The following is a 19,392-nucleotide window of genomic DNA, read 5'->3' as shown; positions in this document are numbered from 1 at the left end:
AAAACTCAAAAAGCCTTATTATCACTCAAATCACAGTCACATTCATGAAGTGCTTTCAGTGGTGCTCTTCTTTACAGGATTGTCATTCTGGGCAGTGTAGGGTTCAGTGTCTTGCCCAAGGACACTTTGACATGCAGATTGGAGGAGCTGGGAATCAAACCACCGATCTTCAGGTTAATGGCCGCTCTACATCCTAAGCCACAACTGCAAAAGCCTCAGTGACTGTGATTTCTGCATTGAATCTACTGGTGATATAATCCTTTAAAAATTGATTATCAAATCCTTATGTAAAATGTTTGAATCTACAGCTCAATTTCTCACAACAATATATGCATTTCTGTGTTCATCATGTTTATTGTGCGCATCACAAAATGTTCATCACCTTTCAAACAAAGGTTTCATCAGATTCAGTGGTCTGGTACTGTCCCACAGATTACTCGTGAATCTGTGAATTCATTTCCTAACGTGTTCATCAAGATTTAATGTTATGTTGACATTTGACGTGCAACTTGTCAGGTGGTCAAGATAATAAGTGAGGTCACCACCCATGGAACCGCCTACAAATAGACTGTGTGTTTGTTTCCTATCAGACGTGAACAGCTATAGGAGAATGAACCACTGACTAACAGTGACCCATTGTTTTTATAGCAGATGTGGAAGACATTCACGGCGCGCTTCTAGTTGACATATTACGGTAGAAGAAGTCGTGTGTGTGCTCTCTCTCTCTCTCTCTCTTTCTCTCTCTCTCTCTCCCCCTCACTCCCGCCCCCCCTCTCTGGTTGTTGTCAGCAGCAGCTCCCGGGTTAGTAGTGATCCCTCTCTCTCTCTGTCTCTGAGCGCTGTGATCAGACACCCTTCTCTCCGAACACTCTCCTCTCTAACAGCGACCCTTCCTCTGTGAGACGAACTCCGGACACCAGCCCACCCGCTCCCACTGTGAGTTTCGCACCTTGTGCTTTTGTTGCTGCGTGTTCCACCAACTCCAGTTGGACTCTGTCGCGCTTGCAGCCATGTTTCGCGCGTGTGTCGGGGAGTTTGCTGCTCGCTGACACGCACCGCGCTGCTCTGACAGAAAGAGCGTGCCCCCCCCCCCCCTGTTTGAACTGGACGTGTTCGATTCCGTGTGTTGTTTGAGTGTTTCTTTTAGTCGTAGCTGTGGTTTTGCGTTAACCGGGATGTGTAGAGCAAAAGCTGGAGGAGAAGCGGAGGGAGCGTGGTGGACGTGTCTGTCAAATATAACGCGAAAGAAAAACAACTCCGTAAACATGTATGAAAGGAAAACACCTCTTGATGCGTTTTTAAATTGTAACGTCCTATTGTTTAGCTTTGTTAACGTAGCCACGGTGGAGCTACTACACCCCACCCCACTAACAGGACCTGTGAAGTAGTTTAGCAGCAGCACTAAACATGTGCGAGCTTGTTCTCTTCTCTCTTCTCTGTTCTCTTTATTCATCTTCTCCTGGTGGGTTTTAACCAGCCCAATATTTTCTACTTTCAAAACTTGTTTTTTTTTTGTAGGTTATTGTTTGTTCTTTTAAAAGAATCGTTTCCTATTATTTATTTTTTTCACCTAAAGTACCATTAGTAAGTTATTTGCTTAATAAGTAAGGTTGGGTAATGATTGTTTTTCATTTATCATGCTGAACTCGAATGGCACATTCCTCCACTGGGGCCAAACAGCCCCCCCATGAAAGCATATTTAAGTTCACCAGATCTGGATTTTTATTTGGATCGTCACTAAGTTGCCCACCTTCATAAATATCAGTCCCCTTCCCTTCAAATTGAGTTCCATCGATTATTCTCAGAGAAATCAACGAAATTATGAAAAAAATTCCCCATCTCACAGTGTTAAAGACAATGAAGGGACATTTTCTTGATCCGCAGCTGCACCAAAATTGAATGGGTTCTTTCGTCACCGCTTCCTCATCCTTTCAACAAGTTTCGTAGGAATTTGTCCAGTAAGTTTGGGTAATCCCGCTCACAAACAAACAAACACGGATGAAAGTGTAATCTAACAGCTTGGCAGAGGTAAACATAACCTCCTTGGCAGAAGTAATAGGTGAACAACTTAACAACTGTTTACCTTAGCAAAATGTAGGCACAGGAATATTACGCCATAGAGCCCATACCTCCAACAAGGCCAAACAACAATTCTAAAAGTTTGTTAAAAGTCCAGCGTGTAAGATTTAGGTGAAGGGGATCTATTGGCAGAAATTGAATATGAAATAATCGTAGTGATGCCCCCACTAGAGCTGCATTTGTGATTAATTACATGTTGCTGCAACACCTATGTGTTGCAACAACATGTTATTAATGTAGCCTCTATAATGAGCTTTAGTTTGACCCAAACTGTCTGCACTGACTCTGAGGCCCCACTGTTGTGGAAACATTTGCAATTACGAGTCAATAAAAACATATGGACCTATTTTTTTACTGCCATGGTGCACGGAATGGGACTGTGGGCCTTTGTTAGGTGACAGGATGCGTCTGGTGCATCTGGAAACAGAGAGTGATTGAGATGTAGTGGATGTGTTAGCGGCGAGGATGGACTTAACAAACTAGACATTGTTTTAAACATCCCTTATGCTTCCCTTTAAGGAGAGTGTGTGCCGCACCACAGTGTAGTGTCATTTTGGTGAGGTCTAATTCCGCAAGTCTCAGAGAGAGAGAGAGGGGGAGGGAGGGAGGGATGGCGACGTCACAAGGTAAATCTGTTAACTATCTCTCCCCCATTCTGAATAAATATTTAATTTCATAGGATAAACCTATTTTAAAGGGAAGGATAAAAATATATAACTACGTATGGCCGTTCAGCTTAAGTTACCATGGTGATTTACCCCGATAAGAAGTGAACAAGCTTCGTAGGACTAAAAACCCCGAAGTAAACCTGAAGTTACCCCGATAACTGCAAATCCTGCTTCGTAGTACAGGCCTCTGGAGGTTTAGTAACATTTGCATATTCCTGCTGACAAACAAGCAAAGAGAGAAACAAACAGACACAGGTGAAACCGAACCCTCCTTGCTGTGTATGGGATAAACGCTTCATCATAGTCAAATCTAAATTAGCAGAATAGATTTTCTTATAAGGGCAAACAAAACCTGCAGCTTTGTTTTTCCTATAAACATGGCCACATAGACGGTAGTCATCACCATGAAGTGCAGTATGGCTGCATGGCTTTCGCTTCTGAATGGGAGGACAGACACATCTTGGTGATTACTTCTTTAATGGTTCACCGTATTGGAAGCACCACTGCTAGAATAACCCACATATGTTGCACGGTGCTTGCACACATTTGCCATTATGCTTCCATACAGAAGAGCCAAATGATGCTGGAGGATCCTTTAACCATTGTCTCTGTTTATTGCCTCAAGGATCTTTTTCCCCATTGACTTTTTTTATGAATTTTTTTTTCTGCACATTCTTCATAGTCCATTTCAAATGAACTGAAAAATACATAAATGCCCTGAACCGTGACCAACAAAACAAGCTGGCCAATGTGCTGTAGTGTTTGTATGAAAATGAAAGACGTTTGTTTCATTTGTACCTTTCCTCTCCCTTGCACTTTTACGCAACATTTAGTCTAACTATCAAAATAAACTGACTGTAAAGGTAGTGAGGGCAGTTGGTGGAGTAGGTCATGGCTGCTCTCAAGAGCCATGAATCACTTGGTGTGAGAGTCTTCTTAACACCTAATAATTCAGGTTAGTGTTCGACATGTCAAGACTTGTCTAAAGTGCAGTTCAGCAATAATGCAGCACTCTCATGAACACTCATGTTGTTGGTGCTGTGAACTGAGCTGTAGCATACTGTTAACCAGTCTGCAGGGAAAGTTTCAGTCCCATTTCCTGTGAGGTTAGATGACCGGATGACTGACATGTACGTTTAACTCATTTTACCACCTCCACCTGCCCAATTTGTTTACGTTGAAGAAGAGACCGTTGTATTTTTCCCTTCAAAATTACACAACTGCTTAAGGTACATGAGCTTGCTCATGTTTGTAATGGTACCAGCACTCCAACACACAACAAAGACCAGACCCAAGGTGCAGGCTTGCGTCGGCCAATAACATGAGGGAGGCAACATGGTGGCTCATACATTCCTGATAGCTCACAGTAAAGAAAATGTGATGTCGAATGAGGAGATAAATGAGACAGTTGTTTTTAATCAGGAATCCATATATCATCCAGGCTCTGTGGGTGGGCAGGGATTTCTAATCTCAGGAATGAGGAAAAATGAAGTGGGGATTCTTCTCTGTTCTTAGCAACCATGGTGACTTAATTTTCAACTTGATGGAAGTTAATGAAATTGTCATGGAGTTAAGGTGCCTGGTAGCTCACCTGCTAGAGTTGGTGCCCCATGTGCTGGGCTGCAGGTTCAACTCTGGCTTGCAGCCCTTTGCTGCTTATCGCCCCCTCTTTCTCCTCCTTTCACGCTTTAGATGTTCTATCAATCAAGGCAAAAATGCCCCCAAAATATCTTTTAAAAAGGCTCGGAGTAAGCAACAGTGGATGACTGTTGAAGATAGTGGCTAGAGATGTTTCAGTACCATCTTCCCTTCCTGATTTCGATTCCCATACCTGGACTATCAGCCGATATTAAGTACGAAACTTACATTACATATTTTAAAAGCTGTATGCTACAAACTCTGTATGGAAGTGATGATTGCTATCATTGCTGTATGGCCTGGCGTAGCGTAAACCCAAGCTGAAAAACAAATACATATGCAGAATTAATGCCATAGAACTTATTTTATAATCTATCTGTCTGAATTATTGTCAAATTGTTGACATTTTAGCTAGCCCTGGACTTTGCTACACTACTGGAAAGCACTTCTTCTTTGCCACTAAAAACAGTAGCTGAATAATTAATGATTGATAAGACCAATGTACTTTAAAGATGTGGTATTGGTTCAGTAGATAGATTTGCCTACTCGTCAATGCCCGGAATTTCCAGCAGTATCTGAGGCACTTCTGATGGTGGTATCAGTATCAGGACATCTGTAATAGTGGCTGCACTGAAGCAGCCATCAGCAATTTTTCCTTCTCATGTATATGCTCAACAGCATCACTGTCATCTTATTCAAAGCAAGCATGATAAAAACACGAGGTATTTTCACAGAGTTAAGAGAGTAACACTCCACTGTCAGAATTAAGAAGTGGCTCTGTTAAATGGGTCAGATCTGACCTGATAACCTTTTTTTTACACTTTTAACACTTGTGGCTGCAGGATATTGTCCTCACAGCCAACACGCAAAGACTCTTTTAGCCTTTTCTGCAAACTCTTCTAACTAATGGTCCTCAGGCTGAACAACAACACTGCTCTATGTTTCACATGGAAATAGTAAACACCGTCATACAAGTGCACTTTAAACATTACACTATGCTATGGCCTCCTTGTTCAAAGCAGTCACATTCACTGTTGAGTGAAAATGGAAGGGAGACTTGATCTGGTCTCAGTGGAGCTAGACTGTGAGGCTGATATGATCCCTGGAGAGTTAAACAGTAGTACATGTAGATGTTTTTTTGTCTCTGTGTGGTTTTTGTGAAGAGGCACTGAAGCAAGGACTATCACTGGGTACAGCTCTGGGAAGCCCCACAGGTCTCTCACACACTCCTGGCATGCCGCATGCTGGCTGGCCAAAGCAGATGGTGACCACCTTTTTGTTTTAACTTCCCTGTGTTTAATTAGAGCTAAAAGCCGAGCCCACCGATGGCACAACAAACTGTGAGCGATATCATTTTAGGTTGAATTTATTTATAGTTCAACTCTACAAATGTACACTTGCAGGCCTCTGTATTGTGAGGGTAGTAGGTTCACTGCCTGGGGCACTTGGCCCTGACAGATCAGAGACCGTAACACAGCGAGTAGCTGTTGAGCATCTTTGCCACAAGACTTTCTTGTTTATTTATATATGATAATTTAATAATGGATGTGTTGTTCATTTTTCCCAAGAACAGCACTCACTACAGGTCTCTTCTACTTATATTGATTTGGTGATTCTTGCTTTAGATTTAGTCTAAGAATAGAAACAAATATGATTTAGCTAAGCAAGCTGATGGTTGACTATATTTAGTTTCATCTTCCAACACTCGCCGACCTCTGGTCTGTCTCTAAGGACCAGCAATATTGTTCTGCCATGGAGGATGGCTTTCTTCCTGGCATCTTTGCTTTTAATTTCCTACTTACTAGTGTGACGAGGGTGTAGCTTTAGGCCTTAATAACGACCCCACAGCACACACGCTAGTGTTTATTTCCAGTGGACAAGATTAGAGAAGCTAAGACCATATGCTGCTTTTCAGACCTAGCTGTTTTATGGCAGCAGAAGCAGCTCAACTCATTGATTGTATCTGGGGAACTGACAGAAAAGCAATTCCATTGTTGAGTGGTGGGACAACATTGTGGAAAATGTCTGTGTATATTGGGCAAGTCATTTCACTCAAAAATGTTATCTTGGATTCATCCTCTTTGATAACCTCTTTACTTCCTATTGCAATGCTTGAAACATCTGCTGCTTTCTTTAGTTCGACTTGCTCGCATCCACTTTTATTTTCTCAAACAATCTCTGGTTTATTCTTCCAAGAGATTTCAGACCATAAGTTTGTGTTTTTCATTTTAAAATATGTTGTTATTTGATTTTCATTTGACAGGTGAACTTCAGAGGACGTCACAGGATCTTCGGAAAAGCAGGAGCATCATCTCCCTCCCAAATTCAGTAAGTCAAAGTTAGAATTGTTTTTCACTTCATGTATGTATATGGTTTAGTAATTTTTAAGTGTGTGGTAAAAGGCCTGCAGTCACTGGAAATGAGGAATATACCAGGCTGTGCTGGTCAGCTGTTGAACAAGCTCTGCTGTGGAGACTGGTTGTGAGGAGTCTGTATGTATTCATTCTCACAGTGGAGCATTGTGATTGTTTTGACTGCTTCTCTGATTGCATGCATGGAACTTTTTTTTTTTTTATGGTTTCACATTCTCTCCATTTGCCATTTTGACAAAGTCTCCTTTCATTTCTCCTCAGCAGCACTCATACATCACATCTATTAGTCTCAATGCGTTCATTATACGTCTGGTTAACTGACCCCATTGGTAAGAAATGTGAATATCTAAGCTGTTAAATGTTAAAATTGAGGTGGCAGCCTTATCTCGTCATAGATTTACCCCATCACCTCAGAGCCATATGGTTTCCTCATCCTGTTGTCGTTCTGTCCAGTTCATTGACTCACTGATTACACTTCGATTTTGAAACCTAGCAGCAGCTCATCACTGATCATTTGGATCCCACTGAACTGTTGCTACTTTTGCTACTCTAGTGCGTGCTCTTTAGTGCATCATGGATCACTTCACGTTTCAGTTAATCTAGAGGTTGCTTCATTAAAGTAGATTCTCTGTGACTGGAACAGAAACCCACTGATTTGGTGACAAAAGTAGTAAAAGGGGGCTCACTGTCAAAGCAGTCAGTACCTTCAGGGCTTGTTTCTCTGATTCAGAGAGAGATATCTTTTATGTCAGGAGAAGTGTAAAAAATCTTTTGGTTTATTATGAAACTGGGGGGGGGGGCACTGTGATACAGGGAGTAAATAGATTATATCCTTACAGCAAGAAGGTTCTTGGTTCAAATCCTGGTTCTGTGTGGAGTTAACATGTTTTATTAAACTTTATGAAATGTCATCAGTTATTGTCTTTGCAAGGGAGAGTGCTAGAAACAACTGAATGCTAGAAACAACTGAATGCTAAACACACAGCACTTAACATAGACGCTCAGCTACAGTAAACGTTTCAGCATTAGTGTTAATACAGTCACTGAGCCAAGGAGCAGCTGGAACACAAGTCTGTGTTGGGCACAAACACATTGGAACCCGTGATAAGCCATTTATAAGCAGCCTTTCTTGCTGAAAATAAATCTCATTGTGAATGATATTAAAAAAAACAGCTGAGCACCACACAGCAACAGAGAGGAAGGACATTAAACTTTAAACTGTCTCAGAAGTTAATGTAAGCAAATCCCAGTTGGCAACATTGCTTACAAACCATGTACCTCAGAGTAGGGTGTCATAGGGCTTTGCAATAGGATATATATATTTATGCACATATATAATTTGCATGATGATAGAAAAATGTATATTGTGTAATATAATACTCTACGGTTTCTTTCATTGGGCTAAAAATTGGACTCTTGGATGATGCTTTGCGTTCACACAGCACAGATAGAAGCAGGACATTTGCAAGAAGGCAACACAAACATGGAGGAACAATATGCGAGTCAGAAAAAGGACTCTGACCAGCCAAGACAAAGTGAGGAGCTCTTACTTAAAAGAGGGGCTACTTCTGTGTGGACTGAGTTTGGATGTGAAGAGTCTTTCATGGACCAGAAAACAGTACAACAGACTCAACTCACCACTCGCCTCTTCTACCTGTCAAACAGTACGAAGAGTCTACAGATCAGAGCCACAATAGTACAGCTGAGTGCTTACAACATACGCCAAACTCAGATGTTGAAATTAGCTTTTGCCTGTGGCCCACCATATGGTAAAAAGATCATGAAAACACAGGGAGGTAACAGCTGCTGCTATGACACCCACAAAGATCTGAGTGGCGGATGGCAGCAGGGTGTTTAAAGGCCGTTTAAACCAAAATCAGTCATTTGTCTCTTAACATTACTGAAAACATGTGAGAAGAATGGGAACTATGTAGTACTGAATTGTGACGTTTGACCGTTTTAAAGCATTCCTTGGTTCTAGATTTTTAGCACAACGTACAGTTTATTGGTCGACATGCATGATGAAGTGCGGCCCTCATTAGCAAAGCTCGCGCCCAAACTATATAAGAGTTAGCAACGGGGGATCCCCCACTGGATTCAGTGGAGTTGGGGAGTTGATGGCACTTCTAAAATGTGACGAAAGCAAAAATAAAACAAAATTCTCCTGGTGAAAAAGTGGTGTCATACACGAAGACGACGAAGATGTCAAAAGAGTTATTGGTGATAAGAGCCGATGATGGTGTCGGGGTGCTGTAAACATGATCACATGATCTCAGCAGCGGAGTAAATACGTCACTTCCTGCCTCTGTCCGCCGCACTCGGCTGCTCTATCTCTCGGCTGAATAATGCGGAGGATTTGATGCTGTTGTGAACGCGTCTGTGCAGAGAACCTCCCACTGCATGTGTGAAAGTCAGACTACAGGTAGATTCCGTTGGTCATGTCTGAACATGGCTTATGTAACTAATAGAATTCAGACTCACCTACCACAGCTCCTGTTTTCTACACTTTCACACCTGGTGTGCTGTAAAGAGTAACACTTGCTGCGGGTACCAACACTAAACGTCACTCATACCTCCATCATTCTCCATATACTTAAGGGCAGAGGATGTCACACCTTGTTAAAGCCCTGTGAGACAAATTGTGATTTGTGATTATGGGCTATACAAATAAAATTTGATTGATGACTGATTGATTGATACTCACACGACCCTCTGTGGGCATTGGACAAATGGTTGCTGCGTTAGCGATTACAGTACTGTTATCGTTTATTTTTAAATAACTGCAGTCTGATCCTGCAGTGATGAAATGAGTGTATGTCACATCAGACAGTAGCATAGACGAGAAGAGAGTTGACCAATAAGGTGCAGGTGTAAAAGGGTGGTACATTTTTTTATGTTATGTGGGTGTGGGCAACCACAGTTTCATTATAAAATTGATGAAATATTTAATGCTTCTCATAAGATAAAAGATCTCTAATCCTGTATTTGTGCCATTGTCCTTGTAGCACCGTGCACAGTGCCTTCATTTGCTCAGTCACTCCTTGCTGAGTTTTTCCTCGGCAGGCAGGCAGGACATTGCATTGGAAGTTTGTACTTTAGCTGTGCACGTTCCTTTGACCAGCATGCAGGTCTTGCAGGCATTGTGCCCAGCGTGCTGAGTGCGTGGGCCCGGACTGTACTCGCTGTCCATTCACAACAGATACACAGATAGATAGTTCAAGAATCTGAGTATGTGGGAAACACACAGTAACAGTTATCCATTATCTGTGGATGTGTTTGTTGCAAGATCCACATATACTTTTGCTTCCTTGCCTTAGGACACCTTTGAAAACAGTGTTGACACTGAACTTCTTTTCCTCAGTGCTGGAGTTCAAGCTCTACAAGACTGGCTTTGTTAAGTAAAACACCATTTAATCTAATAATGCTGCACAGAAACCCCAGACCATGCTCACCTTTTCCATTCTAACATATCATTTTAATAGATAGTGTTGCTTATTTTTGCTCCCACATCCATGAAATTGAATACCATCTTTCTAAAACAAAACCTTCGGTACTGCAACAACACACCATTTCCCCAAACCCTTAATGGCTGAGGTTACCCTCTTTGCTAAAAAAAAAAATAGCATCTTGAACAAAAACAACACTAGAATTTGTACATTTTTTATGAAATATTGTGTTGTCAAGCTTCTTACAGCAAAAGCCAAATATTTAATGGGTAGTGAGATTGTTTAAATTGTCAGCTAGGAACTAATAGTTGGCCTTTATGTAATTACAAAGCTGCAGGACCTAACTTGCCAACTGGATTTGTTGTGTAATTGTCTGTCTACCAGAGCTTTTTTTAAGTCACAATAGTAATCAATAGATTAATCTGTATCAAATAATTCTTAGTTGCAGCATGAATTATAAACATATAACTGAATTATTAAAGTGTTTTATATTTTTATAAAGTTTTTTTTTAATAGTAACAAACAATGAATTGCATTGAGTATCAATGTGAGTGGTTTCCACGTGATCTCACAACCAGACCCTTGCTAAAGGAATAAAGTGAGGTTAACAGGTCCAGGAGACAAACCCTGCCTCTTTCCAGATGAGATGTCTTCCTCATCACTCCTGAACATTAACCATTCTGTGCAGACAACGATTTGCTGTTGGCTAAGGTTGATTCCCTCATTTGTTTCTGTGTAAACTCAGCTGAGCCCTCATGGCATTTGTGGTGCTCTACACAAACCTGATTAGCAAGCTGTGTGGGGGCGCGCTCACATTTACCAAGACACAGCCTTGGTATATCCGAGGATGAGTTAACAATATAGAGTGTGACAAAACTGGCAGTAATGATTATGTTTCTCCTCCTGGATGTAAGTTGGTTTTACCTCAACACAAAGACATCATTCAGTAACAGGCTTTCTTGAGGTGTCGATAAAATGGCTCGAATGCTTTTAGGGCAGAAAGGGTGATTTGAGTAGAGTACATCAGAGGCTTTGCACACATGCCTACAAACACACAAACATGCCTTGCCAGACTTACGAGGTATGCCAGAGCTGTTTAGGACGAAAACATTTTGCTGCTATACAACAAAGACTTTATTTACGTCTCTCTGCCTACTTGTAAAGTGAGCTGTGTCTACTGCTTCTGTAAACCTGTAGGCTGAACAAAAACATATGATTTCCCAGAAGAGTTATCATCTCAAGGAAAATGACTGAAATTATGTTGTCAGTTGATTATTTTTGTACAACTTATTGCTGCCCAGCAACACAAGACTACATAACCCCCGATATCCCTGTAATTAAAACTAATTAGTGCTGAATGACATGCTATTAGAGGCTCCTAACATTTAAAGTCTGTTTTATAATTCCTGCAGACAGTCTAGAGGAAGGTGGAGATTTGAGCGAGGTCGTAACAGGCAATGTTTCATAACCTTTACTATTTTCACTCTGTCTGCAGTGTGGGAGAGTGATGGACACACCAATCAGAGTCTGAATAGTAACAGGAATGGTATGTGCCTGTGTTGGTATGGATGCAGCTGTTTGTATTGCACTGTTTATGGAAGGTGCTCTGCCTACTGATAAAGGGCATTGATTCAAGTATTTCTGTCATCGGATCTGAGCAGGGTAACAGAATGGCAGTCTGATGAAATTATGAAATGAGGTTTCTTTGTCTCAGACAGGGGCCTATAGCTTGGAAACGAGGTGTCTCACAGGAATAAATCTCACGAGAGAAGACTTTCAAACCCAGAACTACAGCACGGAAATAATTTGTTTTTCTTTTGTACAATTTGTATAATGTTGAAGTAATCAGTCCACTAGTTACCTTCTTAGTAGGGTTGTAGTGTTAAGTCTGTCTTACAGGTGTAACTCGGTGTCATGGCCCCACTGTCAATTTTATTTTCTTTAGTCATAAAACCCACACAGTTCTTTTTTTGCTGTTTAGCTGGAACAATTGAGTTATCTGACTCAAAGCAAAGCAAAAAGCAAGAGCGCCTATTCGGCAATAATACTGTCTGATAAGGGTAGATCATTGTGATCGTGTAACATGCACCCACTACGCTGTCATGTGCAACCGCTCAATGTGAGACAGAGATTGGGGCAGATAGTGCTGCACACAGCTTTACAGTGAAGCACTGGTCTGAAACACAGAGTTAGAGATTCTTTTGTGTTATGAGAAGTGTAAAAACAAAATTGCATCATTATTAAACTGTGGCGTGACAAATTAGACCCTGTCAGACTCACACAGTCTATGGGAAACACTGCACGCATTTTCAATTGCATCACAAGAGGCTGCTCTATTGAGACAAAACGAGGGCTGAGTTGCAAACTGCAGTGCCTGAGCACTAACCTCATTGTGTCTGTAGTTTTGAAAATTGATGAGTGTAATACATCGAATGCTTGGTCAGATTCTTAAGTAATTTGACAGAAAACATCGCGTGGTAAAACAACAGCAAGTGCCTGCAGTGTTTGGGGCATGTTGTACCAGTGGCATGATGAAATAGAATCTCGGAAGACTGGTTTTAGTGCTAAATCAAGGAGTTTGAAGGCCTCTCTGAAAGCAAGATGGGTTTTCACAAGTGAGATTTGGGACACAAAGCATTTTAAATGACACGGTTCCTGCGCTGTCTTTACAGCCATTAAAGCAGAGAACAAACTGTATAATATCTCTAGCTTACCCGACCCAGGCTAAGTCATTACTACCTTTTGTGTCTCGTAAACTAAAGAAATGGCACATTCCTGGTAATTGCTGTCATGTATTGTTTGATATTTTCTTCAATGCTTTTGCAGTGTGAGGTACAAAAATTGTGTTTTTTCCACACAGGCCAATTAGGAAAATGACATGCTAATAAAATGGAATTTGTTGTTCTTGGTCTTATGAGCTTCTGGCCTAACACTTGAAAATTGACGTGTACCTGCACACTAATGTTGATGTTAGTGGATTTATGGAATACTCTTGTCGGCTCATCTGAAATTTATAAGCAATAGAAGTATGTTTATTGCTGTGTGAACCAACATACGTGTGTGTGCATCAATTACCACTATCATGGCTAGAATGATGAGCCCCGGAATATATGACATGCTTGCTTACACATGTTCATGGGAGGAGGTGAGATGGCAAAGGATAAAAATGTTATAATAATAATAGCATAAATGGCAATATGGTGGATATTTCAAGGTTCTCTTTTTGACCTTTATCTTGCAATTATTTCCACATGAACTAATCCCTAGTGACGCAGAATGATCCTGCAAGTGAGTCGTCTTCGTCACTCAGCACGGCTGCCTAGCAACCAGGTAGCACTCCAGCAGGCTGAGCAAGGGTGAACTTGTCATATTGTTGCACCTCATGGATCAATATTCTCTTCAAGTAACATTGTTTTAATTATAGTTAAACTGACACTGGTTGATTTGTACTTAAGACAGTATATCTACAATCAGAAGCACTTGCAAACAGTACTTTCACAAGTTCACTAGGGTATGTCTTTAAAAAATCAGTGACAGACTGTCTTTCCATCCAATGCTGTTCTTAGTCTTGGGGCTGTTCAATCAGTTGCTTTAACACTTAATTCACTGACATGGAACGAAAGAAAATATCCCCAACCGTGAGGATTTCCCTTCAGTAACACAGAAACATGTTTACTCTACTTGTAGTAATTGCAGATTATCCTACTCCCTGATTAGTTCTTCTGTCGTCAACAAGCTCAGTGAATAGAAGAATGTAAAACGGGGTTATAAATTGCTTAGTCATATGGGTCATATAGTGTGGGACAGGGTTTAGAATTATTTCTTTGGTCTGCTCGAGTAAACGTGAAACTGGCTAAAATACTTCTCAACTGGCCATAGAACTGCATAATTCAGTGTTTTCTGTGGGTGAAGGGCACACTGTGACCGTGGGTAGTTGAGGGTACTACTACTACTAAGTAATGGTTAGATAAAGAACATTTTCATTTGAACAATTTTAAATTTGTATCATTTATTAATCTGCATGGCGATTTTGTATTTTTGAAACATAGTATTTGAAATATGGTATAACCAAGCCATGAATATTGGAATACTATTTAAATATGGGTCCCACCCAGTCTCTCTATGTTGGGATTTTGATCTCATCTTTTCCTCCGCCCTGTCTGCACCTGTTTAAACGTGACTCAGTTGTAGCTAGCGGGTTTGTTGTTGGGAGTGATTTTCTCCTGTTGTGTGAGATCAGTGCCAGCATGTTGCTGCAGCTACAGAAAAGTGTATGCCATTAGGGGTAGTCACAGTACTTGGACCTGTGAGAGTAAAGACAGACCTTCCAACTATCTAAACGCCTGCCAGGGTGAGTCACCAGTTGGATTAGATGATTGATTGGTTGTATTGATTACCCTACACGCTTGGCATAGCTGGGACACAAACATGCACACACACACACAGTACTCATCCAGCAGTATATAGAGCTGGGGCGATGGTCTGCCTGCCTGAGCTTCTTGTGTGTTGCATGAACGCCCACAGTGAAGTGTATACAGACTATGCATGCGTTTTTTGTTGTGGTGGGCAGCTGCGGGAAATAATAGCAGCAGAAGAACTGATAAAATACCATCAAAATATCACTTCATACTTTGTAGGGATTAGTGCTTACTGCTAGGTATGTTTATATCATCAATATCCTGGCACCAGAAATGACATTGTCCAATCTATTGTGTCAAGCTCTTGCAATGGTTGACAGTAAGAGTCAATCAAAGAAGCGGAAAAAAAGTTTGATGAAGTCCGTCTACAAAAGGAACCCACCAATGGTGACTGAACTCATTTATTTGATTTGCTAAAGAAGAATTTTACTTGCATTTGGTGAGTGGTGGAGCCTTGTATGGCAGTAAAATGTACCTACAGGCCCAGATTTATGGGTCAGAAAGCCAGACAGTGTTTTTTTTCTTCTTTTCTTTAATCTCTTAACCTAAACTATAGGCCTGTTGCACCAGGGTTTTTGTACAGGGATTTTTCACAGCTTGTTTCTCTAACCATTCCTCAGAATGTGAGGAAAACAGTTTTTTTAATCTGGCCACAGTGGGCTGTATATAAATATATAAATGGATCAATGGAACTGTTGGTAGCAGAGACTGAGCTCCCGGGGAGCTACAGAACACAAAATTATGTTGTCAAATGTGATACAATTGAAATAGTCAATTTTGTATTATTATTTTTCTCTGCAGCAGAGAAACATTAAGAAAAAAACATTTACCACCATTTATAAACTGCAGTGTTCAACCACCGCTGAGATTTTCATAATGTTGCTTTTACTGATCATTACCAGTTGCCATCTACTTATTATACATAATATATTTCTCACTGCTCTTATTAAGATGCACTTGTACAATCCATACAACCACATAACCGTAATGGTTCCCCTGTTGTTTTACCAATCACAGTTACCACCACTGTCTGCTGCTAGTGCATTTCAAGGATAATGCAAGTGATAAGTCTAATTGTGACCTACAAGTGAAAATGTAGAGCATTGTAGCAGTGCAGGTTAAAGCTAAATGTAATTTGCCTTAATCCACAAAGTGCAGTGACACAACCCTTTTCACGGTCACTGCACCACACAACTCTGTGATGAAGTGTTTGTGGTTACCCTTGAAATGTTAAGAAGTCTCCTGTAATCTCCCAGCAGTCCTGAGGGGAAAATATTTGGGTTTGCAGAGTTTTATCCACTAATAAGCGCTTGTTGTGCGTCATTAAAGACCGCCTCATTAGATCGTATAATTAGTCCTGGTGAACAGTTACCCTGGACAACAAACTTTTGACATCTGGTATTTCCTCTTTTTGACTCCACTAAACCTCCAGTGCCTTCATTTTGTCCGACTTAACCCTGCTGAGTTATGAACACTGTTCATGCACTTCGTCTAATACTGCAGTTATTCAGTAAATCCTGCCTTAACAAAACTCATGGTCTTGATAACTGGGTGTATATAGTTTAATTATTTAAAGTCCATAGCTTTTTTACAGCTTTGGCATAATTTTTAATAATTTGTGAAAGTGTTGTAGCTTTGGTTGATGTGTCATTAATTACAATAATGATGACAGGATCTGCTTTTTAATTAGATTTTCTGTGTAATTGTAATTATCACTCATCTTTAAATCACTGTGACACTGAAGTAACAGACCATGGCAGAGATGAGCAAATCAAAATTAATTGTAAGTACATACCCACTGATTCCGTTCGCTGACTAAAAATCAACTGATATTAGCCTTGACAGACATATTGGTGCTTATGTTTACTGATCTGAAAACTTTTATTTTTACTGAATAAACAATGCAGAAAAGATGTGTTTATTTACATAAATGAATAGTTTATTTTCTTGATGGTTTTGCTCCTCGGAGGAGATTGTTTACCTCCCAGCTGCGCGGGTGCATTAAGTGTCAGCTCTGCTTTAGCTCAACATGTCTCCACTGCTTTTGAGCTGGCCTCACGGTGAGCCTGCCGTGTCAAGATGCCTCCAGAGATGGAAACACCAAACAATCACTGGCACCTCCACCTCATTCCTGTACCCCACATGAGCACTGAGTAAGAGATGGTAAAAATAAACCACCTGTCTATTTGACACACCAATATATAAATGTGCATTGCGTGTAGAGTATAAAGTATAAAGCAGTGTCAAGTCGTACTGCGGTCACTCCCTCTATGATTTGTTTTTTTAGTACTAGCTCCTCCAGAATGAGCTTGGAAGTGGAAAGTGTTTCAATATGGGTTGTTTGTAGCCTTAATCTCAAAGGTTACCAGGTTTTATAGTGTGTCTAAGGTTAACATGTAAGTTTAACACAACTGTGTGCAAACCATCATTGCAAAAATAGTGTATTCAATGTGTTATTTTCCTCCTAGTGGTTAATATAGGAAGGAGAGGAGAAGTAGTAATGCCAGGAGGGACGGTGGGCTGCCTTCACTAGAATGAGAGACCCGCAGGGAGTCAACAGAGACGCAGCTGGACTGCAGTCCTGTGAACCCTGTCATTATCCACAATCCTTATGGTTGAGTGGATTGGATAGTGCTCGAAATAATTGTTCAGAGATCCACGTTCTGAATGACAGTATCTCACAGCATCAGGATGTTAATTTTAACATCATAATCATTGTTAAAACCTTGCTTTCATAGATGCTCTAGTAAGATCATATCACAGGATCAGTTAGTGCTTGTATACTCGGCTTTGTGTGTAATTGTGACTACCCAAAGATCTTCAGTCATCACTCCAGCAACACGCTTGCGTAATCACGTCAGAGTAAGTCAGGCAACAAGAGGGTAAATTCCCTCGGTTTAGTGCGATGTAATAACTGAATATTAGACAGGGAAACTCCTTATCTTTGGATTCATTAGGGCGAGTTCATCTCATGTCGAATGTCCCCAGATGATTACACAACAGCCTTAATCTGTTTGACTCACACGCACAATAATCCATTGATAGTAACTGAGGAGCCGTTAACACAGACCGCTTGCATTTCCAGATCTTTTGTGTTGTGTAGAATACGGTTTCCAGGCCATGTATTGGTGGCCTGTTCAAGACCTCAAGACAGGAATTCACTGCCTCCTCCATTGTCTTTTGTTTATTGCCGCCAGCTGTAGTAAACTCTGCTTCCTGTGTTCATCAGTTTTCTCTTTATTTTACCACAACTGAACCTCATTTGTAATGTCCACTACATCAGAGCCAGCATCTGTCAGGCAAGGAATCCATTACTTGAGCTGAGTTTCATCACCCCTGGATAACTGGATACATCAACAGGATCAATCTCTCATTTTGCATTATATGATGTATGCTATAAGTGCCCACACTCAACTATGCTGTACTGATGAAATGTGCTGTCACAGAGCCATAGGGAGAAGACTGGGGCCATTTTAGACTCTTCATGTTTATCTCTTAGTAATCTGTTGCTCCTTCATAACATTTGTTTCTGATCTGACAACAATCACAGGGACTGACTAAATATATTGTATAGAGGTTTTTGTAGTCGTGTTAGAACTGTGTTGATTCAACTCTATTAAATTTGAAGATATATTTTCTTATTGCAATTCATATTATCTCATCTTGACCCTTGTGGGCAGAAGAATAAACAGAATTAACAGTTTTCACCTTTTCAAAACAACCCTGGTGTCACCACGTTTCATTGCCTTACTGTGTTTTATTCTACTTCTATTGACTGTGCTTGGTTGGAGTTGGAGTTGTGAATAGATATTTGTAGAGTTTTGTATTGATAATAGAAAATGGAGGCAGACGAATTAGATCTGAAAAGAAACGGCACCAGATCCATCATCCGGCAGTGATTTGTGAATCAGGAAGATGTTGAAGAATGGATGTACAGTATATCTGTAAAATATGCTGCAAAAGAGAAGCTGTACCACAAATTAGTTTGACTGTTTGAAATGCCACCCACTACGAAAGAAAGGAATGGCTGAAACTCTGCATGTCTGCATCTCCCATTGAACTGTTTTGAGTCTTTGTTGAGCTTGTTGCAGAACTGAGACTTCAAAGTAAAGTTCCACAGTTATCCACTTCCCCTGGGGCACAAGACAGTCATGTTATTCTGGATCAAGGGAACTCATGCCTTTGTCTTCTTCTCAGTGAGTAGATGTGGTCACACATAATTGCATAAATCCATATAATAGATTGTCAGAGAACTATGCAAGTCAGTTCAAAAATGTGCGTCCATCCATCTCATAGATGTAAAGGTAATTCACTAGATAAGTGACAACTCCGATCAAATGGAAATGGGAACCATTCATGTCAGAGTATAAACCTTTATGGTAATCCCTTTGATATTTTTCAGTCACCAATTGTTTTCCAACCTCAGGGCCAGATGAGGTAGTTAAGTCAGTTGAACCAGTAAATCAAACAAGCACCTCCTTAGCACTGTTAGGACATCTGTAATCCCCTGAGAGTCAATGAGGCTTGTTGTAACTCCAATAGAGCACGGAGACTTGATCCTCCCTGTTTTCAGCTTGAAAGCATACTGTGTTGAAGCTCCAATATTCCTCAGGGCAATGACAAATCCACAACATTAACACTAACCACGAGAGGCAATACAATTACTGAGTCCAGTCAATCATTGTGAGTGCACACAAGAGATAGACACGCCACTCAGGACTAACCTCCCTCACTTGTTTCTAGAGTCTGTTGAGTTGAATTGGGTTTTTTT

At 40.7% G+C, this 19,392-nt stretch overlaps 1 protein-coding gene across 1 annotated transcript in view; it reads left to right on the top strand.

Annotated features, from left to right (window-relative positions):
- The first annotated feature begins 807 nt into the window (after positions 1-807).
- LOC117763324 (tumor protein p53-inducible protein 11-like) overlaps positions 808-19,392 on the top strand; it is a 39,214-nt gene continuing 20,629 nt past the window's right edge. Inside the window, exons 1-2 of the mRNA XM_034588340.1 lie at positions 808-936; positions 6,649-6,713. The gene's annotated coding sequence lies outside the window, so the exon portion shown is untranslated. The remainder of the gene's footprint in view (positions 937-6,648; positions 6,714-19,392) is intronic.

Source organism: Hippoglossus hippoglossus, chromosome 6, assembly GCF_009819705.1.
Source record: "Hippoglossus hippoglossus isolate fHipHip1 chromosome 6, fHipHip1.pri, whole genome shotgun sequence".
NCBI classification, from domain to species: domain Eukaryota; kingdom Metazoa; phylum Chordata; class Actinopteri; order Pleuronectiformes; family Pleuronectidae; genus Hippoglossus; species Hippoglossus hippoglossus.
Note: the sequence above shows the minus strand (reverse complement) of the source record. Positions and strands in the feature narration are given on the sequence as shown.